General features: G+C 35.0%; 1 long non-coding RNA gene across 3 annotated transcripts; it reads left to right on the top strand.

Annotated features, from left to right (window-relative positions):
* LOC109723717 lies at nt 1,611-6,959 on the top strand. Of its 3 annotated transcripts, XR_002219731.1 has the most exons (7): nt 1,611-1,921; nt 2,719-3,260; nt 4,324-4,827; nt 5,572-5,896; nt 5,992-6,150; nt 6,243-6,342; nt 6,616-6,959. It is a non-coding gene; the product is annotated as an uncharacterized LOC109723717 (long non-coding RNA). The 3 variants fall into 3 exon arrangements; XR_002219730.1 differs by having other exon boundaries at nt 5,572-6,150; XR_002219729.1 differs by lacking the exons at nt 5,572-5,896; nt 5,992-6,150; nt 6,243-6,342.

Genomic DNA, 9,702 nt, shown 5'->3' on the forward strand with positions numbered 1-9,702 from the left:
GGATACACCAGGTTCAGCCAACAGTACTTGTGTGAGCACACTCCAGGGAGTGAGAGAACCCACTCAAAATTTGGACGGTTGAGATTTCGAGTTGAGAATCTGACGGCCCGTGGATAGCTGGGAAAACCCCATTCCACAAATTTTGATGCGTGGTTTTATTGATTTCCGAAATTAAAAAAAAGAAAAAAAGAAAAATGGGGTAATTTTTGTGACCACAAAATTTAGCGGGCAAACCACGACCACAATCGGGCTTTTTGTGAATGAATGGCGCCACCAACAACCTTGTAACATGCACGCTTCACATTTTTCTTCGAATTTAGGCTTCGTTTGGGATTACGGGGATCGCGTTACGTGTGGTGAGATAGAAAGTACATTGAAAAAATATTCTGTTTGTTTTCGTACGTAATATTGCGTTCCGCATATCGCGATGAGTCAGTTAAGATATATTTTCTGTGGTCCCACCGGAGAACGCAGAAGTATATCCCTATATGCTTTTTCCTCATCTCTATTTTATCTAATAGCGTTAGATAGGTCTCAATACTAAACTAAGCCTTAGTAAATTATAAGGCATGTACCGGCGCTTTGCTGTGGGTACGATAAGTATATTCTTAATAAAATTTGTAAAATATAATATATATTTTTATTTTATATATTATATATTATTGATATATAATAATTATTATACTACATATATTATTATAATAACTTATATTTGTAAATTAAATATATAAAACTTATATTATATAAATTGATGTATATAATATAATATATATACAATAATATTTATATAATACTATATAATAAAAATATAAAANCAAAATTTTCTGAAGTAAAAGAAAAAGTTTGTAATATGCTTATTTTTAGGTCAGTTTGTCTGAAAGATATATATCCTTTTTTGTGTTTTTTTAAAATTCTTATTCTTTTAACTCTATTCAGATTATTTTTGTCGATCTATACAAGCAATATCGAGAATTAAAAATATTATGATAAAATAAAAAGTAGTTACTTGATTCATAGGTTTTTAATTCACCGGCTTTATAATTTTTTTAGAATTTATGAACATATATTTAATTTTCTGCAGGGCAAGAATTTGTTTGTAAGAAATTTTTAAATTTAGCACAATTACGCACCAACGTGAGAAATTAGATATGATTTGATCTAAAATTTGGACTTATAATAGATAAATGACAAAAAATAGAGGAGTACTCTAATTGGTTTAATAGTTGGTAGGCAATGAAGCAAATCAATTTAGAAAAATAGCTCAAAATTTTATATACTTTAGGATTTAAAATTTAAAATTTGAAGTTGAAAATTTGGGAATAAATTAAAATTTTGATATCCAAAATTTGAAATTTTATAATATAAAATTTTAAAACTCTGTATATCTATACTTCTATACTATATATACTATCTATACTATCTATCTATACTATCTATAACCCTTATGAAAGCCCGTGTTCCCTTTGTCCACGTGGCAGCATTAGCTTAATTTTACTTTTGTGGGCCCTACCTGTTATCTTAAAATATTTTAGTAATTAATTAGTGGGTGGGTCCTACCCAACCAAATTTTTTTTCATAATCTGCTTCCATTTAATTTTCCCTATTCCAACTCCGCCTCCTTCCCTGCTTCTAATTAACTTCTTCTTCCAACTTCACCTCCTTCGCTCGCCCCTCTAGGTGCCGCTCCGACTCCTGTTCCCTCCCGTTCCCTCTCTGGACGGAATGTTGGGCGAGTTCATGGTCGGGCCTTCTTCCCGTCGCGACGCTTCGTTTCGTTCGCTCCTTATATGCCGCTTCGACTCCTGTTCCCTCTCTAGACAGAATGTTGGGCTGGGTTCATGGTCGGCGCTTCTTCCGGTCGCACCGTTCCCGTTAGCGACGCTTCGTTTCGGCTTATTCATCCCCTTTGATCACGAAAATGGTATGGATTCATTCTCTGTGGTCCCTTCTTGCTGTCTATATATGTTAAAATCGGAATGGCGAAAAATAGATCCAGAAAATAATTTAATGCAAGAAAAGAAAAGATAAGCGGAAAGAACACACCGATATTTACGTGGTTCGGCCAACGGTCTACGTCCACGGGCGAAGGCGGAGCAAATAATTTATTAATGTCGAAAAGGCGGAGTACAAAGAGAATCTCCCAAAAGACCAAAACTTAATTAGATCTGAAACGGCGCAACAAGCAACTTCGGAAAAAAGCTTCTCTGTCAATCCGTACGAACCAAGCCAATGCCGACTCTCTACTGGTGTGCATGCCTTAATTAGAGCTGTGCATAATTAAAGGCTGCGGCACCTCTCCAATGCACACCACGAAGTTGCCACGTAACCACCAGCACTTCTTAGGCCCTTTAATTTGAGCTCCGTTAATTAGATCATGGCCTCTTAAATTTTGTTGCGATTGCTTCGTTACCGTACGGATCACCAACAACTTAATTTCATGGCTCTTAATTTGGTCGCGGCGATTAATTTGGCCGTGACATGTATATATAATACATGTTTCCTAATTAGAGTCTAATTCTAATTCAATTAGAATTATACTCCTAATTATAATCCATATATGCCAAATTAAATCTAAATTATATATAATCCTAATTAGATTAGGATTTAACTCCAATTTAGATAACTGCAAATCTAAACCAAATATAACAATATAATATGCCTCTGTCAAATTTTTATTTGCTGCAAAAAACTCTCTGATTTTTTCCATCGATTTGGTAGCGAGGCCTCCGCGGGCTTCGATTTCACCTCCAGGAAGCGGATCGAGCAGCCGCCCGGGCCCACGCCCGCACGAGGGCACGAGCCGACACGGACGCGAGCCGGCGCGGGTGTGGGCGTGGGCGTGGGCGTGGGCGCGCGCAGGGGCGCGAGCGGCGTGGGCTGCGCGGGTTGGGTCCGGACACGGGCGCGGGAAGTGATCTCCGCGCTCTCTCCCTCGCAGGCACCGTGCCCTCTCCGCGCCCTCTCCCTGCCGCCGGGATCTGCAGTGTGATCTTCACTGGTGCCGCGCCCTCTCCCTGGCACCCTCTCCGACCTCCCGCTCGCGAACCCCAATGCCCTCTCCCTGGTGCCCGCGCCCTGTTCAACGAAATGCCGAGCTTATTTATAAATGACAATTTCTCAATTTGCTGAGCTTTTTAAATAGGTTTACTCAGAAGAATCTACTCAGAATTTATCCAAAGGGAACGCGATTCAATTCATCAAACTATAACCCGTATATCGGTTGGATGCATGGTGCTCAAATGGTTGCATTCAATATGCAGGTTAGCCTCTATGCTTAAGATACATAGTGAAGTATATTTGATTCAATTTCCTAATCTGTTCATTTGAGTTGATGTGCCCTTGCATTTATCTCATTGCTCCAAGTTTATGAAATCTGGTTTCATTACTCCAAGTGTATGATTTTCTTAAATATTTTATCATCTAGAGATAGGTAAATTGGCTTTCTCAGATCTGGTTTCTGTTGATTAAGGATGTGATTTATATATTAGTTTCTTAAATAAAATCCTATGCATGTTTTGTTGGTTCTTGGGGCGCAGTTGTTTAAATCAGCTTATAAGAATTGTGCTATCATTTTCATCTTTGTTCCATTTTTTTGTCGTATTGGCAACTGGGAGGCGCATATATATTTTTTCTCTTAACAGCTTGCTCTTACTTCCTTTTAGGGGTATGGAAGATCCTTATGGTTAACGCATGGGTTTTACGAAGCCAATGAGGGTTGTGGTTATGTGAAAAAACCTGATTTCCTAATGGGGAATGGTTCACATGGTGAGATTTTCGACCCGAAAGCAAATTTACCTGGACTGATGACCAACGAGCAATAGAATGATAACAAAATAAGATATTTGCTTTTTTTCCCGGAGAATTAAATTTCTAATCTCTATTGGCTTTTATTACCTAGCATTCTATGGAGAAAAGATCCTACTCTCTTTAGAATATATTATGCTTAGAAACTGCACAATGCCTATCAGAAGCTGTCACTCATGACTCTCATTACTCTATTATAGTTTCTGACCCTACTTTCGTCTTTCTATAAGGATGATCACTAGATGTTACATTTTATGAAATTAATCCCTCTTTTGGCTTCCATTTTTTTTTACTTAACTTCTTTAATTGGTAACATACACTTATGAATTGCGGTCAAAAAATCTAAAGCTCAATTTAATATCCCCAACATACTTTTTCAGTACTTTACATATTCTGACTTATGCATTTGCAAGTCCAAGACTCTTCGCATTATCAATTTTATTTCTCTTTATTTATTTCTTTTCTTTTCTTTTCTTTTTTAGTCTGGTAATTAAGCCTTTGTAAATGTCTTATATGCAGATAATAAAATGAGGAATTAGTTGGTGGAGTTGGTCTCATATGTTGATAAACTGAACATTGAGTAAGCTTATATTTTTCCTTTATATCTGAAGTGTTCTATAGCTTAATTAGATACCTAGCCTCATATGTATAATCTCTTACCATGAACTCAACATATGTTGTTCTGGGTGGATTAGGTAATGTTCTATGAGAAGATCCGAATAAATATAATGCTGTGTGAAAAAAAAAGAGTTGCTAATTATTAAGACTTCATTTCATTTCATTATATTGACATTTCCTCCTTAAATGTTGGATGGTTTTGATGGTTGCGATCGACCCGACCCTTCTTAACTGGTGATGAGGACACTTTGGATGGCCTACTTTGTAGGCAGTCGGTTGCTCCCTGCTATGTAAAAAAAAAGACTTCGGCGGCGATCTAATACGCAAAACAAGACTTCGGCGGTGATCTAATAATGTTCGATGGATAGGGAAGCCTTAGCAAAGTATATTTATTTTCACTATCAGGTTTGCTTTCGCTCCTACTCTATATTTGTAAAGAATTTATTTTCATCTCGATTCATTTAGTCTATTTGGTATGGTTTTCATGATCTGATTTAGTTTCCTATGCTTTTCATTGTTGTCCTATGTGGTCTACGTTAATATTTATGGTGGCCTTCCCCTTGAATGTCAAATCGTTGTGATAATTGAGAGGGGCCTGGGCCTTCTAGACTGGTTATGAGGGCACTTTGGATGGCCTTAGTACTCGATTAATATTCCAGCTGCAACTTTGATTGATTAAACTCTTCTTTGTTCTCTCTAGGTTTCTGGATAATCACTAAATTTTCTACTCTTTGTGCCAAGCTGTGGTGTTCTAATGCAATTGTATATGTAAAGCTTAGTGCCTTAGCACATATTAGTGTAAAGTTGCATGAGTTAACTCTAACTTAAATTGTTGCATGAATGATTGCATATTACATTCACTTTAGAGAACAAATTTGAGTTTTAGTTGGATTCTTCATTCGAAAATTGCATCTTTAGAATTTGAGCTGAGTATAATAGCTACATGTGTAGCTGAACAAGCCTTTCTCACTGAGTAAATCATGTAAAATAATGCAATTTAGGTATGAAATTTGGCAATATTCTTTTTTTTTTTTTATGCAGTGAGTAAACTTGCAAGCATTGATTTTATACTTCAATTTCCAGTTTTGGTTGTTTGTAGTGAATTTTTTACTCTGGATTATCCTCTTTCTTTTCCTTTTTCTTTTTCAGCCATTTTATATGCAGCATGGTCTTACACTTTCTTTCTTATACCTCGAGATTGCTTTTGCTTTCCATTTGGATGGCTTGGTAAGTATTTCTGTCAAGTTGGGGTGTTTTTCATTTATGTCCATGCAAAATCATCATTTACATATATACTTTTTACAATCTGAATGTTAATATGTGCTCCCCGAAAGTGAATTTTGTCCAAAGGTATCCTTATCTAAAGTGAGGGAGCCATCTAATTTAGGTGGCAATTGCATGAAGTTAATTTTGTATCACCGAAGGTCTTTACTGAGAATCATTTTTGGTGGCAGAAGGGTATATCTAGAAAAAAGTAAGTTTTTGAAGTAGATGAAATTCAGTTTATGGAGAGATGCGTAGATAACTTTTTTGAATAATTTGATAATTGAAATTGTCTTCTACATTCAGATTATATCAAACACCACAATTTCACGGCCAAAACCTCTAGAGAAGCACCATTTGGCTCCAGAACCTGGTGGTTTAAATGGGAAGCCACTCTTTGATCTATCTATTCATACTCAAGGTGATGTATATGCTCACTCAAGGAGATGTATATCCACACACAAGGTGATGTATGGTAATTTATTTTGGATTCTTTAAAAAAAAAAAAAAAAATAAAAATCATCATCTCAAGTTTGTTTAATTTGTAAACAATGCAGTGATGAAGATGCATACAAGAAGATCCAATCAAGTGCAACCCTGGTTTAGCTTTATACTGGTTTTGCCTTTGGGGGACCAGCACTTATTCCCTAGATAAAGGTCTTTATTAGTACTAACCTACTTTTCATCCTATAATATAATACTTTGGGTCTATATTTAAATGTTAGGACTTAAGTTTTTCATATCATCATTTAAGTGTTGGCTAAAACTAATAATATATCTAAGTCATCTTGATTTACTAATCAGTCATAAATGAGTTGTGTTTTAGGCGAGCTTGCGAGCTTGAGAATGTCAATAAAGTTCAGACACAACCTTTTAGTGCTACTCTACCTAACTAAGTGAAGAAGGTCTGTTCTAAAAACTAAACTGCAGTTAACAAGGGAGGTTGCCCGACGTAGTTGATGAGCATTTTGAACTTGCTCCTGCCCTGAGAGGCGAGCTCCAAATGCATCTCCATAGTCATGGCGTCTGCGTTCTGTCATAGCTTTCCGATCGGCATGGTGCACTGCTCCTTGAGCTCCCTGACTATCGTCGCTGCCCTTACCCACCACCCTAGCTCTGCATGCGGTGCCGCACCACCACCTCTGCCACTGCATACCGGGGGAAAAAGGGAGAAAATTATATACTATATAGTTGAAATGGTTGTTGTTCTTATTATTATGGTGTAACTTTTGTTTTGCGAGGAATGAAAAAATGGCATACTACTCTTTCTATTACTTTTTACTTCCAAATTTTATGCGAGCTTATTATTATATTTGATATTTGGAAGATTTTCAAAATGTTATGCTATAAAGAAAAGATTTTGCTACAACAATATCTACCCGCCGCATCGCGCGGTTATTACACTAGTTATATTAATTCTCAATAAAATATGCCACGTGACGATATTTTTCTTTCACTTGAGTTGTTAGGGTTGTGGGCTCCACCTTTCCATCCCCTCATCTCTTCCAAAACGTATGCCCCTTTACTTTCCTTCACATACTTTCATCTTTTCTCAAAACGTACGCCCCTTCATCGTTCTTCATACTTTTTCAAAACGCACATTCTCTCATCTCCCCACCCTTCATTCTTTTCAAAACGTACGCCCTCTCATCTCCCCACCCTTTATATTTTTCAAAACGTACACCCCCTCATCTCCCCACCTTTCATACTTTTTTAAAACCTTCATACTTTTTCAAAACGTACACCCTTAATTTGAAAGTGTAGATTTTTACATATCATTATACTTTTTCAAAACCTTTATAGTATTTTAGTGTAGATTTCTATCTTAAACTTTTCATTTTCTTCTTCTTGTTTTTTATCATCATCCCCTCCTTCTCTCTCCCCATTAATCGAGGAGTTAGTAATCGTGTAATTTTTTGTGGACGTGGTACAGATTGTTAGAGCATTCGCTGCTATGCCAAGAAGTTTCGTTATGACCCCTATGTTGCCCCTCACCATGGCCTCCTCTCCGTGGGCTGTGATTACAGCGCTCGTTTCCCTACCTCCTCTCAAACCTCCTCATTTGTCGCCTTTGATGTTTAATTCGACTCCGTTATTATCGACATTATAAAATTCTCTCTTTATTTTTCTATGATTTTTTTTTCTTTTTACTCAAATCCTTCTAATATGAGATTCGTTTCTTTGGATTTAGAAAAAGGTCTGCAAGGCTATCGACATCGGGATTGTTTACCATGCACGCCAGCTGTTCGATGCATTATCTTTGAAAATTAAAATAGCATTTATAGGTTCCAAATTATTATTAATAATTTCTAAATGCTAATTATTATAATTTTGTTTTGATTTAGTGTAGAGAAAAAGCATGTGACAATGAATCAAAGAGCTATAAATCCAAAGCCTTCTTTTAGATGAGATTTTATATTTCAATAAATTTAAAAAATATTTTTTTCCTCTATTTCTTTCTCTACTAATTTTATTTTATTTTAATTGCTATTTTTTTAAAAAAAATTGCTTTGATGCAGAAAAGAAGAAATGGAAGCTTGTTATAATTTGTCGAATAACAAAACCAACCCCAATGAAATCACCTCCAATTTTATTTTCTCTTTTTTATTCTTGTATTAAATTATTTTTTTAATATCCATCTATGCAACAATTTTTATTCTCCTATAGTTCTTTTTTTTTATTTTCTTTCTTTATTCTCCACTGGATTGTATTCTCATTCTAATTATTTTTAATATATTTTTTATATTATTAACCAGTCTTTTTTTATATATTTAATTTATAAATTTTTATTATAATTTCTATCCGCCGCATCGTGCGGCTTTCTAAACTAGTATATATATAGGTAGGGAGAGAAAGGAGGGGAGGGTTTTGGGGGACACGTGTCATCCCCAAACCCTCCTTAATGTAGAAGAAAAGAATAGATAGAAATAGACGAGACGCATCCAAGATTTTTTCATAAATCATACATATGTCCCCAATCAATGGTCTATGGTGCACCGGGTGTACCGAGTAGTTGAGTCGGACCCATGTCAATAAAAGAAGAATACCCCACGCACTTTAGTATATAGTAATAAATAATAGATAATAGATTAAATTAAATTATAAATTTTTTTTTAACAAAGTGAAGTTTATAAATAGTTTGGTTAAAATATTGCAATTTTAGACATAGGAGCAGCATGAAAATTAAAGAGCCTACCAAAATTATAACTGAATATTAAATAAAAGGGGTAATTGTTTATATATTCCTGAAAAATTTTCGACTTTTTTATTTACTCCGCTTAGAAGGTTAATATTAAAAATATCCTTTCAACATTCTAAGCTTTTTCAAATTTACTTTTAGAGTTAGATTCTATTAGTGAACTGTTAGGAACAACCGATATTTTTGTAAAATTATTATTTTGTCTTTTCAAATATCATTTCTACCGTCACCAACTTTTCTTATTTGTCATTAAGTTAGAGGTAAAAAGAAGTATTTTGATTTATTCCTTTCAAATATATTCTTCTACTATCACCAACTTTTCTTATTTACTGTTAAGTTAGGAAAAAAAGATATTTGGACCTTGTTTCTAACTTTGGTAGAAATTTAACTGATATTTGATCCCAGATGATTTAACGGGTACTAACAACAAGAATACTTAATAAATAACGGAGAAATATACTAGGAGTATATTTGATACAAAAAAAAAAGTAAATCAAATATTTCAAAAGTATTGAGGGGTACTAGACGATTATCTCTAAATAAAAAAATTCTAACGGCATATATGATTTCTTTTTTGAAAGAATGCCAGAAAGATTTTCATTGATAAGTAAACAAGCACAGAATAACAATATGTCGGATTGTTGAAGCTAATCATTAATCTCAAAAACTCGAACTGTTAAAAAGATACAACTAATTCACTTAAAATGTACAAACACAGTGCCCATGGGGCAGGATGCTAGCCTCTTTTAAGTCAAGACAATAAAAACATTACAAACGGACTCAAATTTTTGGTCAAGATTCTACTTAAGAAGAGCAAG

The sequence above is a fragment of the Ananas comosus genome, linkage group 18, assembly GCF_001540865.1.
Source record: "Ananas comosus cultivar F153 linkage group 18, ASM154086v1, whole genome shotgun sequence".
Classification (NCBI taxonomy): Eukaryota; Viridiplantae; Streptophyta; class Magnoliopsida; order Poales; family Bromeliaceae; genus Ananas; species Ananas comosus.